Source organism: Balearica regulorum, chromosome 1 (assembly GCF_011004875.1).
Source record: "Balearica regulorum gibbericeps isolate bBalReg1 chromosome 1, bBalReg1.pri, whole genome shotgun sequence".
NCBI lineage: Eukaryota > Metazoa > Chordata > Aves > Gruiformes > Gruidae > Balearica > Balearica regulorum.
In genome coordinates, this window is record NC_046184.1 from 80,062,398 (window position 1) to 80,078,427 (window position 16,030).

The following is a 16,030-nucleotide window of genomic DNA, read 5'->3' on the forward strand; positions in this document are numbered from 1 at the left end:
TCTTCTGGATTTTAACGACCACACGTTGCAATAAAAACAGTGACAGAAAGAAAACATAATTAACTGATGGCCAATCTAGAAAAAACACATCACTACCTAATGGTTTCACCTACAAATCAAGTTATTGCATGTTTGAATAATTTCTAGCACCCTCCTGAAGAAACTCAAAAATCTGCTACAACAGAGAGCCTTTTTGCATTCCCTCTTCTCATCAACTTACTTCATCTCAGAAAAGATTTATCCCTAGACTTCTACATCAAACCTAGAGTTGTATCCTGCCCTTTTTCTCCACTTGGTATTAAGACAATTTAAAGACCATAAATGGATGAAAAACGCTCACCTAGGCACACGATCTCTTTTTGCTAGCAGCACAGTAGCATTTCCTTCACCCTTGACTATGCTGCTCACACCTATGCAGAACACTGCAGCAAATGTAATCTTCCAGACCTGTTCCTTTGACTAGATGGATCTTTATTTTCTTCTTAAGCCATACAAGGTAACATGAGACCCTGACCCATATCCCACTCCTTCCAAACGCTGCCTCAAACCCACTACTTTGCCACAATGTCTACAAGGACTTTGGCATCAGTACCAAGACTATTATGTTGACCAGAATTGCCTATGTGAACACCACTCCTCTCTGCCTCTGGGACCACCAAATACAGCAGAGTACATGGTCTGTGACTGGCCTCCAGGGCTCTGTAATAAATATCTGTATTACTGCATGGAAGGGATACTCTAAAAAAAAAAAGTGTATATTAAGTAAAAATAAGCTGCGACTTTAGTTTTAGATGCCAAAGCAAACAAGATTAGTACTCCATAAAGAAAATAACAGAGTTATTTACCACTTTGGAGTTCTACCAAGTATTTGATACAACCAAGCTAAAGCTGAGGATTTTAGTATATTTTCATTACAACTTGTTTTTGAGTAACTGGGTCTCAAGACAGCACTGTTTTTTGCAGAAAAAAGATGCAATCTCCAATACCTTTTCTCTACTTTTCTGGACTAACACTTCTTAATCATTCCATTTCACAACAGTGACCTTAACAAAAAAAAAAGAAAAAAGAAACAAGTATTTTGATAACGAGTTCTCTGCGCTTACTGTTTCATAACAATTTTATGCTTGCAGAGATGCCATGCCATTCCAGACAGAGCATATTTCAAAATGGAAACCTATCAGGAAGGAATTCAGAGAATCATGTTCCCCACATGAAGGGAAGACAGCTGACAGAGAAGTGGAGAGCACACTATACTATCGGTCCAGTCTTCCTTACTCCTTTAGTTGGTAAAATGACACTAACATTACATGTGAAGTCAACTGAAGCACTCTGTATATGAGGAACCATAAGTTGCGGTGAAGATTGATGAGGAAGAGTCTTTGCCTAGGGCAAAACACATGCAAATAAACCCCCAAAAGAGTCTGTATGTGGCTGTCAGGAGGAGGAGAGGAACAACAGGAAGGAGAAAGAAATGACTATGAATCTGGCATCTTTAATTCAGGAAAACAGCAGAGCTCTTGCAATTCCCACAAACTAAACAAGGAATCACACAGTTACTGTGGAAAAGGGGGAAAAGTCAAGCCAATTCTGTTTAGAGAAGGAAGTAAGGGGCATACCATGCCAAACGCAAGAGGAATTTAATTTGATGAAGGAAAATCTACATTTCAATTTAGCCTTTGAACCACTGCAGGACATGCCAAAGGACATTTTTGGTTCCGTGTCTGTTCTTTACCTTGCAATAAGAAACTAAGTTTTTCTCCTGCTCCTCACTAGAGTGATCTTAGTACTATGTTGGAAAGCCAATTTACTGTTTGCATGAGCTCACCACTAAATGACAGCAGCCATAATATAACCGAGTTCACCACATTCATGGAAGGAATCCTACCAAAACTAGTACCACGCCATTACGTTTCAGAAATGGTGATTAAGACACCGCCAGTCCAAAAGATCCTCAATTCAAGGAGAGAGAGGAAATTAAAAGCTGCATATTTAGCTCCCAGCTGAGTCTGAAAGTTGCAGAAGGTATACATACCACTTCACAAGCAAAGGGAACAGGAAGCCAGGGAAGAAAAGAGTCATTATGTTTAAATGGTAACATTTTCGTGAGGTTACACAGGCCAAATGAGCATATCCCAGAAAAATGTGAATCCAAGCTGGGTAATGAAACAGAAAGCAGAATAAATGACAGCAGATTAAAAAAAGAAAAGAAGTTTTAGGAGAGCAAAGACTATCGGATTCTAAAAACGTATCAGAATAATAAGAAAAATTGTAAGAGCTGGTGCACAAAAATGGAAGTGTACAATTAAATTTGATACTAGCAACTAGATAATAATAGCTGAGAGCACAAAACCAGGTTCCTTTGCAAGACCCTCTCCCACACAGGATGCTGGCAAAAGGTAAGTTTAAGATAGATGAAGATGATCTACTCTTAGGACTGACATGTCAAAAGAAAGGAAAAAAAAAAAATCAATTAACCAACAGTTAGCCACCACGTCCTCAAGATTTATGAGGGAAATAAACAATGTAAAGGTTGAGCAGATAACAGAAATACGTAACGCTCATTAAAGCGAACTATTCCAGCATAGGTATGAAGTGTTTGTAAAACACAGTATATTTTACAGAAAAAGAAAGAGAAAAAAAAAAAATCAGTACTAGAAAAACTGGTTTAAAAGTAGCCACACAGAACTTCTGGCAGACCTGATGATAGGCATAAAGGAGCATAATGCAAGAAATGGGGGAGGACACAGAACCACATTTCTTCATCCAACCCGAAGCCACTGCTAAATTTGCCCATGTGTCTTTGAGCGTACCAACTCAATTGTTTAAAGGAACTTTATGTAGACTTACTAGAAAGTCCATTTTGTAGTCTATAACAAAAGGTTTCAAGGAATCTGAATAGTAAGAAAAACATAGTATTTTCAACTATATACACACCCTTACTTCCTACCACTGAGGAGATAGGAAAAAAAACGAGAGGAGCAGTAAAGAAAAAAAGACATTGATATCTATGTTGATAGAAACAACATTGAATTAAATTACTGGAAATTACCACTTTTTCGGTTAATACTTTAGCTTTGCACCTGGCTGAATGGCAGAGTTGTGTCAACAGACAGGCTACTTCAGTTGACTTGTTTGTACAAACCCACATGCGAATCTGATGCAAGTCAGCAAAGCTCAGTCTTCACGGTCTGGGGAAAAAAGTCTCTTCCTTGAAAGACAAAAGCCCTCACCTGACAAAATGCCATCAGTAACAAGACTAGTGCCAACATGCTGGAGGGACAGTAGTTTCATCAGTAGGATGCTCTGGATTCCTATCTGACCTATACATGATCTTCTGCAACACCATCTCTTCCAGTGTGGGTGCCACTGCATGACAGCAATGCAAGCAGCCACACAGCAAAAGGAGCTCTGCAGAGCTCCAGTTGAACCAGCAGAAACAAGTGAGAAAAATGAGAGTTCTGTATGTCAACTCTGAAGATCCTGGCACTATTAATTTACTATGAGGTGAAAAGGAAAAAAAAAAAAAATCAGAGTAAAAAATTAACAGGTATTACTAGCCATCCATTCTCTCAGGAGAATTTTACCAAATAAGTATGATAGTGAGGAAATACTTACCAGTTTTCAATAAAAAGGGATTAGGCTTTCATTTCAGTTTCCTTTGAAAGACCAAGGAATGATCAGAAATCACAAGCATATTCAAACAAATACATCATAAGCTAATGAATGTGCAAAATTTATCTGCACTAAAACTACATACTAAGTGTTCCACGAAGACCATGTATCCAGATCTTCTCAATTCATTATACCTAGACATAGCTTAAGAAGACTTACTTGCAAGGCTGTTTTGCTTCGCTAGCTAATTAATTCCTTATCATATAAAACAGCGAGAAATCACTTTGAATGAAAGCTGTGTAAGATATAAGCTGTTCTGGACAGAGCGCACGTGTATATATACATATATGCATGTGTTCATGTATATATAGATACACAGTTTTTATGTGGGTTTATGTATATAAAAACACACACACATATATACACACATATGTCCTGCCACTGTTTTGAAGGAAAAGCATCCTGACAGAACTCAAGTTCTAAACTTGTCAGGTGGCAGACAAGTGAGAGTTGCCAATGGAGCACAAAGCTCTTGGAGATCTGGGAAGCCAAGCCAATTTGAACACAGTGACAAACAAAGAACTATCAGGTTTTTAGTTTGAATGGATGGTTCCAGTCTTGCTTTCCAGTGGGCAAATCCATGTAATGAATACATTTCTTGTGGCCTCTGCAGAAAGACAAGCTGGGAAAGGAATTCCTCTGAGTTTCAGCAATTCCCTCCAGACTGTCATGGGCTGCAACAGGCTTACCCGCACTGCAGGACCCAGGTAACCCCTGTGGATACCCTCATGACTTGGCTTGTGGGCCAAGCGCACAGGAAGCCCCCAGACAAGGGCAAAAGATGGGTCTCTGCAACAAGAAGAAATTCTTCTGCTGGAGCACGCCTGGCTAGTAAATGACTAAGCCCGTTCCTACCCCCTCAACAGCCAGACACATCAACAGGAGGCAGAGCACATCATACCTTTGGCTGCTCCAAGAACTGCTGTTTCGTGGCCTCACAAGCACCCACCTGAAAGGGCAGACTGAGGGGAGACACTCCTCAGCAGCTTAAAACAAGTTAAGCCAGGGCTACCAGAGAGCAACCATGTCCCTTACGCCAGCTCACATGTTAATTCAGTCAGCTGACTCAGAGCTAAATCAGTCACAAACTAACTGTACAAGCAAGTAGAATAAACAAACACATAAATAAACCACATCCAAACAATTTTCAGCCATTTCTTGTTCCCGGCTCTGGCTCACTGTGGGATCCTGAGAGCCATTAAAAGATTGAGTTTGCAATGATGGTGGCTGGGAAGACAAGCAAAGAATGACAGTAACTGTGAGCGTTTGGTGTTACCTGCCATGGAAACATGCATTACATGGCACTAACTTGAGAGAGCTCCACCAGTTTCAGTGGATTCACGCTGTTGTCCTCCCATTTCACTTTTACTGCTACTGCACCTATTTCTTTGGGTCAACGAGGGTAATAGCAAGTCAGGCAGAATGCAGAAGAAAGGAGAGGATGGTCTACAGAGTATTTTACTTTGAAGGCTTGTCTATGTGTCAAAAAGGCAGGCAATTTAAGGTCTGGCATGGAGCAAATGACCACCTAGAGCCTAATGAGCAAACAGCTCATTTGCTTCAAGCAAAACACGAACAGCTTAGCTCAAACAGCAGAATAGGCTACTTGTGAGTTCATTCTCTGACATGGCCTCAAGTATAAGCAGTCATAAAAATGCTTCTAAGCAGCAGACTCAGGGCAGCAGCTAGAGGCACAGGGGCTGTGGCAAGCAGCTGGACTCAGTAACCTTTTCTACTAGCACTGCTGGAAAAAGACACTTTGTCAGTAGCCTTTAGACTACTGTTCTGCTTTCTGCATTTAGGTTAAAGCTCCTTGTGGCACTGACTAGTTGTGCTTACAAAGCGCTCACACCAATGGCAGCACATAACCCAAAAATGTTAGCAGACAAAGAGCAGGGGCCTAGGGAACCCAGTACATTTGTACCTGCAACTTTGTTAACAGACATCCGTCTCTTGAACTGGACATGTTCTAGAAGCAAACACAAAATTTGCCAATTTTTTTTTTTTTTTTTAAGACAAAAGCTTCTCTTCCATCTAGAATAGCTACATACATATCCAGTTCAAAAAAAGCCGACAATAAATTAGTAATAGCATGAAGAAAAATAGCAACTCACAACAGAAATATTTAGACATATCATTTTCCCCACTCTTTACTTTCCTCTCAGTTGCATTGAAAGACATGTCTTTATGTGGACTCAGGAGCACGCTATTTGAAGCCTAAGTCTCTGAACCTTACTGTGTTGGGTTTGCGTGGCAAGGTTTTGGTAGTGGGGGGGCTACAGGGGTGGCTTCTGTGAGAAGCTGCTAGAAGCTTCCCCTGTGTCTGATGAAGCCAATGCCAGCCAGCTCCAAGACAGACCCACCCCTGGCCAAGGCCAAGCCAATCAGCGCCTCTGTGATCACATATTTAAGAAGGGAAAAACCAGTTAGAGAGAACTTTTGCAGCCGGAGTGAGAAGATGTAAGAACCTCTGCAGACACCCAGGTCAGCGCAGAAGCAGGGGGAGGAGGTGCTCCAGGCGCTGGAGCAGAGATCCCCCTGCAGCCCGTGGTGAAGACCATGGTGAAGCAGGCTGTCCCCCTGCAGCCCATGGAGGAAGGATGAGGGGGTGTAGAGATTCCACCTGCAGCCTGTGGAGGACCCCACGCCGGAGCAGGTGGAGGCACCTGAAGGAGGCTGTGGCCCGTGGGAAGCCCACGCTGGAGCAAGCTCCTGGCAGGACCTGTGGACCCGTGGGGAGAGAGAGAGAGAGGAGCCCAGGCTGGAGCAGGTTTGCTGACAGGACTTGTGACCCCATGGGGGACCCACGCTGGAGCAGTCTGCTCCTGAAGGTCTGGACCCCGTGGGAGAGACTGACGTTGGAGAAGGTCGTGCGGGACTGTCTCCCGTGAGAGGGACTCCACGTTGGAGCAGGGGAACGATGAGAGGAGTCCTCCCCCCGAGGATGAGGAAGCGGCAGAAACAAGGTGTGATGAAGTGACCGTAACCCCCATTCCCCGTCCCCCTGTGCCGCTGCGGGGGGGGGGGGGGGGCGGGCGGGGGTTGAAGCCGGGAGTGAAGCTGAGCCTGGGAAGATGGGAGGGGTGGGGAGAGGTGTTTTAAGATCTGGTTTTATTTCTCATTCCTCTCCTCTGTTTTGCTGAGAAATAAATAAGATGAATTCTCTCTCTAAGTTTGGTCTGTTTTGCTCGTGATGATAATTAGTGAGTGATCTCTCCCTGTCCTTATTTCGACCCGTAAGTTTTTTTTCATTGTACCTTTTCTCCCCTGTCTAATTAAAGAGGGGAGTGATAGAGCAGCTCTGGTGGGCACCTGGCCCTCAGCCCGGGTCAATCCACCACACTTACAAATTTCCAACATGAAGATATGGTCTCTAGTGCAACATTCTGAAATCAACTCATTCTTATGTATTTACAAATGCCTAGAGATAAAGAACAAATACACAAATCCATGCAATATTGTTCTCCCAACAGCCACCACATATTCTAGTCCAGCAATTCTAGTTTTTAATATGTGTTTTCAGTTCCATGAATTATAAACCAAAATACAGACTCAGAAAGACAAAACACACAACTCATTAGTATTTAGCAATCTTTAGAAGATATTTTCTCGATATACAAATAGTATTTACTACTATGAACCCACTGAAAGCTACAGCTTTCCCTGTACTTCCTATAACTTGTCATTAGACTTCATTTAGACAACTTGTCAAATGGCTTTTCCTCATACACAGAAAATAACTCTTTTATTATCTACTACTACAAGCTTATTACTAGCCAAAGTGGAGTGATCCTATCCTCCACTTTGAATTAGATCCTATCCTCCACATTAGAATTACATTTTCTGTGATTTAGAAGGTTCATTTTTGTGTGCAACTAATGCAGAACCTTTTCCTTCCTTTTTAAAAATTGTTCATCTCTGTTGACTCTACTTTCTTCTTTTTTCCCCTTTATTAGCCCATATAGTATATTTTTCTAATATCTAACCAACCTCTTCTTTTCAATTTTCCCCTATTTTTTCTAATTCTGTTCCTTACGCACATCTCCCTTTTTAAGTATTTTCACAATGACAAAAGTTGACCCTAATACCACACAGCTTTTGAAACTCAGAATACTGTTTGAAACTTCAGCTCCAGAAAGTGATAAGCTTGAATGTTTTTCCACTGTAGTGCAATTTAACTGCATTTTGAGTAAAAGCAGAAAGGTCACAGCTCTGTCCACAGACATCAGAAGATAGTACTGCATTTCAAGGTAACCATTTAAACATAAATCAGAACTAATTCTGCAGAATTCTGAATTCTAGAAAGCCTATTTGCTGATGAAGAAGCTGAAAGATGTTATATGATGGTGGTTTAATTACTTTACCTTCATCATGTCCTAAAGCAGCTAATCTACTTGACGCCCATCCCACTCCACCTGTCCAAAAAAAGTAATGCTATTTTCTACCAATAGGTAGACTTCTCCAGCTGTGCTTTGATGTATAAAAATTGACATTTGAAATGGAGAGACCTTTCAAGAAGGAAGTTATGCTTGTATATTCTCACTTTGCCAACATAAACAGAAAAAAACCAAGTCAATAAGTGATAGCTAAGTAAGAATAATGCTTGACTGTACTGAAAAGCTGTATCACTAGTTGGACCAAATATTAAACACTCAGTAAAATGCCTCACTTTGGTAGATATAATAAGAAGATTTTTGTAAATGTACTTTACAATTTAGTCAAGCAAAGATATATAAAAATGTGCTACTACTGGAAATCTACTCCAGTGTCAGACAGGTTCCAGGTCACGGAAAGCATAACATTAAAGTGATTTATTTTTTTTTTTCCTTAGGACCTATATCTATCATATCTTTAAAGTTATAGGGTTTTTTTGTTTGTTTTGGTTTTTTTTTAAACCAAAAGTGAACTGGACATCAATACTGAGGTATAACTATTTCCTGAGCATGTACACACACAAAAAATTAAATGCTCAATGTCCCTCCCAAGTTAATCCATAACATAAATTCTTGGCTTTGAAATATTCAAACACTTTAAATCATCAACACCATCTTGAAAAAGTTTTTTAATTATTCATCAAGCCATGAAAGCCACTTTTCTGTCAAAGTAGACAGCCTCTTCAAGGAAAAGGGGAAAGAAGAAAGAAAGATAAAAAACCACCATCGAAGGACTTGGCAGCTTATAAAAATTCCCAAAACAAACACTGCGTCTCTCTAAGGTAGCATTTGCTAACAGTGTCATTGTACTCAGCTCTTTTTGTGTGCCTGCCACTAAGCAGCAGGTAAGAACAGATAGTCCAGAAGCTACCTGAAAGGACAAGACCTGAACCTTTAACCTGAATCAGTGCCCCCTTCCCCACCCCCCCCCCTCCCCTATTGCATTACCTCCTTATTGTTGACTGAAACAGTACACAAAGTCAGTGACTGAAAAGAACATTCTGCCTATTTGAATGCAAAAATCTCCACAATCTTCACCACAGCTCATTTAGAAAGATTAGACAATCATTGGTTGAACCCTCTCAAAAACCTGTAACTAAAAGATTTTGTTTTAAACAGCAGCTGTATTTTCACTTAGCTATGCAGACATTTCATAGCCACTTTGCCATACTGGCTTATGTCTGGGCATTTGAATAAAAATAGCTAATGTGCTTGCTTGTTACGCCATTAAATAAAGTGCACAAAGGAATTGCCAGTACTGTTTTTGCCCATGAAAGGCAATGGTCATTAATAGCTTGTATTTGCAGAAGGCTGTGAGAGAAACAGCATGCCTGAGCTTCCTCCACAGTTTTCTATAGGTTTAACCATACATGAGGCAGCAGGGGAAAAGACACTACATGTTTCCTCATTCCAGAACAGGTCACACCTGTAGGAGAGTTGGCAAGTCATACAAGCCTCAATCAGAGAAAAAAATTCAAGTCCTGTAAATTTGAGGGGGCAGAAAGATGTGGGTCTCTTTCCCAAGATACTCTTTCCATGAAACGTGCAATGATAGTTATTTTTACACTTTCTTTTGCTGTCCTGACTAGGATCTTGGAGATCTGCACTTGTATTACTATTCTTTTTCACCCATTTTATGCTTGAAGCAGTTAACTTTTTTTCAGTAGTATTTTGAGAGGAAATAGGCAACAAATGGGCTGCTCATACAATCATGTCTGGGCTGGATAAACAGATTTTTCAGGCATCTTCAAGTAGGTCCACCTGGAAATCACAGCAGACAGGTGAAATGAGCCACACTGAGGAAACTGGCTTTGTCAACTGGATGGTATGCAAACATGGATCACCTAACAAGCAGAATGGAGGACTGAGAAGCTGACAGCACGCTCACAATGTGTCAACCATGCAAAGCCAGGGATTTTCACCAGCCTGGTCTCTCCAGGAAAAATGTATCATCATACCTATTCAGATCAAAAGTTACATGCAAGAAAAACCAAAACAAAACAAAAAATGGAGATAGTGAGAAACAAACAAGGTAGCAGAGGAAAGCACAAGTAGAAGCAGCTTTATTAGTTTGTCTAAATATGTCCTAAGTAAGTCTCCTACTAGCTAGGAGAACATGAAGTTTGCCAGCTCTCATAAGGACTGTGCCTGTTTGACTTCAGCTGCCGTGTCTTCCCGTGATACAGGACTATGACCTATAGACTGGTCATCGTTCATTACCTCTCTTCAGTAAGGCCTCAGAGCACTCTCTGTGTACAGCTTGGGAGCTTTCAGAAAATTGAAATTATATGTCAGTAGCCCAAGAGAAATGAGAAAGTGGTACTGGGTCCTGTTGCTATGAGAAGAGAGTTGCCATCAATGTGGAATGCCAAACAGACTATGGGAAGAGAGATTTTCACAGCCTATCCTCAATTTGGAGCACATCTGCCTTGCACCCAGGGTCTTGGGAGAAGCAGAGGCAGCCCTACTAAAGCGGTGACACCATTTCCCTTCTGCTAATCTAGATTCAGTCTAGTGCATACTTTCAGACTTACTTGGACCTAATATGTCAACTGGACCTAATATGTCAACCCAATACACTAAGATTACTGCTGTAATTTTTTGCTGGAATATTCCTTCTCCTTGCTTAAAAACTGGCAGAGCTTTATGTATCTTTGAAATCAAGATGAAGTTTATTCTGTTTGCTCCCCAAGTGTTGCTAGTAAGAGACCTCTACCTAAATTCGCTTATTTTAGAAAGGCATTTGAGTATGATGTTAGAAATGAGACACGTAACACAAAGTTTCTTCCCTCTCCAGCTCTCTTCCTAGTTTTCCAGAGTTCAAACAGACTCCCATGAAACTGTCAGGGACAGTAGAGCTGGAAAGCAAGAGAAAACACTGAGTCCCAAGCATAATTTTTAAGGAAAGAAGGTATGAAATCCCAACACCTAAGCCGGTTCTCACCGGCACAAAATACCTGTGAGAACTGTATAGAGGATAGGTACTATACTTATTCCAGATGACATTAACAGAATGAGTAGAAAGTAAACTCATGTCTGTTCTTTAGGCAAATGTTCTTGGTGCTTATGACCCACCTTTGAAATTAAGGCTTGTTCCAGTCGCAGGATGGCATGCTGAGAGAACCCCTCTGAAGTGTAGTTCAAATTCTCTGCATGTACTTCGAAGATGGTGTTTAGAAGATGGACGGCTTCCATGCTTAAGGGACTGTGTAAACTTAGTGAAATACACACTATCAAGAAAGTCACTCCCCTGCAAGCACCATCCTGCAGGTAGAAACCGAAGTTCTGACACAAGATTTCAATCTTTAAGGTCAGCGAATGATTCCTACACCTAGCAATCAAGAAGCAAAAACAACACTCGGGCTATTAAAACTGTGGTGTTTACATCCCTAACATTATTAATTATTCAGTCTTTAAACATGCTTTACTAGGGGTTCAGTAGGAGCAAAACACAGTACCAAGTCAATTTTATTTGTAATAGTCTGGGAGTGAAGGAGAGTTGCTTTCCTATTTTGAGAGCAACATCTATGCTACCCATGCAGAGCCAAAGCGTTCTAATCCAGCACATTGAATACATACTAGTTATTCAAACTCAAGAACGTGTGCATAAAAGGAATTTCATACAATTAGTCTTTGTTGTCCTCCTGCTTTTACACTCTCTGTAAGTTCTCATTCCAATGTTGCTACATTACACACTCAGACCCATCTTTTTGCCTCCTAGAATGCATTCAGTAATATAAAAAACGTTAGACAAGCAGGCAAAGGTGTCTAAAAAGAGACTATTTGTACAAGTCACCGATCTATCATTTAGTCAAACAGGCTCAATTTATAGATTATTATAGTAAAGCAAAGTCAAATGAAGCACAATGAAAATGGATAACACTGTTTTAGTCTCAATATTAGAAACCGTGTGTCAGTTTTCTGCCAAATTAATGTAATGAAATACAGTTACAATTTCATGAAGAAAAATTTTCATATTATTTTAGCAGACTATCACTCTGAATAGCATGTTAGAAGACCTTATGGAAGAAAAAAAACCCAAACATTTATTCTCAACTAATGAAAGCCTCTGCACACCTCCACTTGTGTATCTTTATTTGCTAAACAACTGACAGAAATGTGTAACTTAAGCTTGAAACCACACAAGAGCACAAATTTACCTGAGGAGGTCTGTGCAAGGAACTCATCGTAGTTTCGGAGCAACAGGAGAGAAACAGGATGAAAACTTGTACTACACAGGGCAAAATTAGTTCCAAGAACACAGTAAAGAGAAGCTGCAGAAGTTACTGGCAACATATGGCTCATATTGTGACCAAAAAAAAGCAGAGATAACGGACTTCCTCACAAAGAAGGACCTTGTTTCAGCGGTTCCTTTCATATATTCACACGGCACAAACATTACAGCCTCGGACAGTGCAAGCGCAGAAAAGCAGCAGCACAGGAGCTTGGGAAGGTCTGTGGCAGAATAGATCATTCTGCATCCCTGCAGCCCCACAGGAAACCTCCTGTCTCTGAGGCAACACTCTTTCCCCCTTTCCTAGCCTGCTCAATTATTAATTTTGGGGTTTTTTTTCGGCTGCAGGAGCATTTCATAGGGACACAACATGGAAAGCTGCCAGCCTTCACAGAGCCAACTCCGAGTAGGTCAGTCTTGGCTCAGCAGCAGACCACATAATGCAGCAAAAGGAAACACAAGGCCTTGAACTCATGCCCATCTTCCCTCTCATCCTCCATACACACACCCTAGATGCAGATTTTCTTTGATCGCTGAGGAATAGTAATTCACTGGTGGCCAACATCATCTCCACTGGAGACCATGATAGCTGCCAAGGCCCTATCCATAAGCAAACCGAGCAGCAAAACTGCCCCGATTAAAACTACGCAAACCCAGAAGTTAAGATGCCAAACTTTACCATTAATACGTATTTTGGGCTTCCTTCAGGTGTTATGGGAAGTTACAGGATAAGTGTAATGGAGATTTCTTATTTGGAGCTACCAAGTTAATACCAATCTAAAGATCAGGTCTGGCAAAGGAGAGAAGTGGTGACATGAACTTCTCTCTTCCCACGGCCGTCTTCAGCCAGCAGCAACAGTGCAGTAGCACAGGGCATCCCGGCCTCTAGCCTTGCTCCACAGCCAGTTTCATCTCAGTTAGCTTTGGTATCAGGGTGGTAATACCATTATACTAGTGATAAAGAAAACCTTGAGGATAGGGTCCCCCAAGGAATGACTAGGAAGTAGCCTGAAGTTACAGTGTTGGCTTCGCCTTCGCATGAATGACTCCTGGTCTTTAGTTATCGCTGGTTTTAGTCCAGACATCCTGATACACATCACCAGGCCACCCATCACCTATGGCTTTAGATTCACACAGAAAGCAGAGGCCGCGTATGCAGTCGACAGCCCTAAAGAATGCTGCATTATCCTTTATGAAGGACAATGAAGGGGGACACCAAATAAATCAGAGAAATATTACTGATACGTAGTTACTGATATTTAAAGTATTCTACAGAAACCCTTCATGTCACTACACTAAATCTGGATGTAATCCCTAAGGAATTGTAGGGAAAGTGAACGTACCATTCAACACATTAGGGACATGTCTACTTCCCTATTACCCAGAAAACCAGCTTCTTAATAATTCTTCTCAAATAATCATGGATGTATCATTACACAACTACAGACAAAATGCTACAAGATTGCAAGAAACGTCTAGTCATTTGGCAAAACAACAAATCCGTAGAGACAGATTCATAGGATTCACAGGCCAAACCCAGGTTTCTTCCTAGGGGTGAAACAAAAGTGAAAAAGGAGGAGGAAGGGATGTGCCAATACTTCCACACCTCATCCTTTGACAGTAACTACTCTATGCCATCTGGCTATTAAGGATTGTCAGCACTTGAAGCTGACATGATGCTTTCCTGATTGTTCTTACAGGAAAGAAAAAAAAAAAAAAAAAAAGAAAAAAAAAGTCCTAGAAAATTCAACATACTATAAAGTGAAAGCTATCACCCTGCCTCTCTTTTCTTGCGAGAAAAAATGCTTCAACTGTGTTTACTGTGTATCTTGGAAAATCTGTATTTTGAAAACAGTGAATATTCCTGAATAGTATGGGGATTAAGGCATCGAACTCTGAAAAGACAGGTGACTGAGCAAGGCCTTCACCCTGCACACAGCTCTTCCTGCACAATGCATTGGAGCAGAGCTCACCTGAAGATCAATGCAAGTAACAGAAATCAACAGGTGATTTGCCTATTCAGCATTTCTTACGGAGGTCTAGAAGAAAGCCTAAATTTGCCCTCCAAGGGCTTCTTAAGGCCTACATGAATCATTTATTTTAAAGGCAGAAGAGTGGCTGGACCCGTCCCACCAGGCTCTAGTAACTCCGAAGGACTTCACTCCCCCGTCTCCAGCTGCTGGCTGCAAATACAGAGGCACAGGACTCCCAGGGCAGAGTCATTTTGCCAAGGAAGGTGCACAGGCACATGGCAGATAAAGCCGCAACTCCTCCCACGGGTTGAGGGCTGGCGCAGACCCCAGAGGAGCCAGCGCTGGCTTGGGAGACTGAGTTTCTAGTGAAATCCATTTAACACATTCCTGCACAGCTTCTCCCGATACCGTTCCTACGGACAGTTGAAGCTATTCTAGCTAAAAGCAAACATCCTTGCCAGGCTAGCTGCCTTTGATGAAAGAAGAGTGCGCGTTTTACAGAAACAAAGATAAATTGAGCTCACTTTCTCCTACAGAAGTTTTTCTGGCGTGATTTTGTCCCATTATACCCACTTAGGTAGCTAAGAAAACCAGAGCTACTGGAGCAGGAACATATTTATGTATCTTTATACAACATGTTGCATTTTTAAATGCTTGGTCGGGCTTTCTGGACCCTTGCACGTGTATTAACCATACAGCATTTTGCAGCTACCACCTCTAATTAGCACAGGAACTGGCACCTTCTCGGCTGCTTTTACTTGTGCATTTAAAAAGAGACTTTGTGTATTAAGATCTGCTGAAGCTCCATTGCATTAAACGAGCATAATGACTAGAATTTATTACACCTCAGGCATTTTTTTATAGATTCTTTCCTAAAAATATTAAGAAGCATACTCAGCAAATGCAGTTTTTACTTTTGAGTATCACTATTCTTTGTATCTTTTGTCGTTAAAAAATAAAGCTAAAAATACACGTACCCCGTTGCATACTTGCTCCACATTCAAATAGAAACCCCCAGACAACTAACATAAACAACTGTGATGAATGCTTCAATCTCCAATGGGCAGTGGGATGAACACCATAAAAAGAAATTAAGACTTACTATTTTTCCACCTCCCCTCAAAACATAAGAGTCTAAACCAAGTCCTGTTTGGTCAGTTGTGACTTCGTAAACTCTGTATCTACCAAACCACATGCTTCCAGGAATAGCTAAGTCTTAAAGCAAGGATTACAAAATCATTTTGGGGTTTTGGTTGGGGTTTTTTCTTTTAAGAACCCCAACAAACATCCTTACAAGGAGAAACGGTTCAATCTGCTTTTAGATTTCAAAATTAGCACAGATCTATTTATGCTGCTGGGTATACATCGAATGTTTAAACAAAAAAAAGTTAGCCATACGTCAGACAATACAGCTCGCTATGACTACACCCTTCACTTGAAGGAAAATCGAAAGATCGATTTTCTATTTCAACTGGCTGAAATGACAGTACAAGAAAGTAAATTCTCCTGGCTTTTCTTTTCTAAAAGAAAAAAAAAAAACAACAACGAAACCAGCTTCCCTTCTGACATCTAACCAAAGGGGTTTTGGCCACTGAAAAAATCCTACCATTGGTCAGGCTTTGCAATAGGCACATCCCATACACCTTGTTCGGCACGCACTGATGTGCGTTCAACTCCTCATCCCTGCTGCCTCTACGGGGGAAAAAAAAATAAAGTCA

At 41.1% G+C, this 16,030-nt stretch overlaps 1 protein-coding gene across 16 annotated transcripts in view; it reads right to left on the reverse strand.

Moving 5' to 3' along the window:
* Nucleotides 1–16,030, reverse strand: part of DUSP16 (dual specificity phosphatase 16) — a 72,151-nt gene that overhangs the window by 55,137 nt on the left and 984 nt on the right. For 6 of the 16 annotated variants that reach the window (XR_012836711.1, XR_012836720.1, XR_012836709.1 and 3 more), the window contains exon 2: nt 15,919–16,004. The exons of 3 other annotated variants lie outside the window; for them this stretch is intronic. The gene's annotated coding sequence lies outside the window, so the exon portion shown is untranslated. Of the gene's footprint in view, nt 1–986; nt 1,044–4,361; nt 4,462–15,918; nt 16,005–16,030 lie in introns of those variants that run through there. 7 more of the 16 variants (XR_012836710.1, XM_075760846.1, XM_075760887.1 and 4 more) reach the window with 4 other exon arrangements.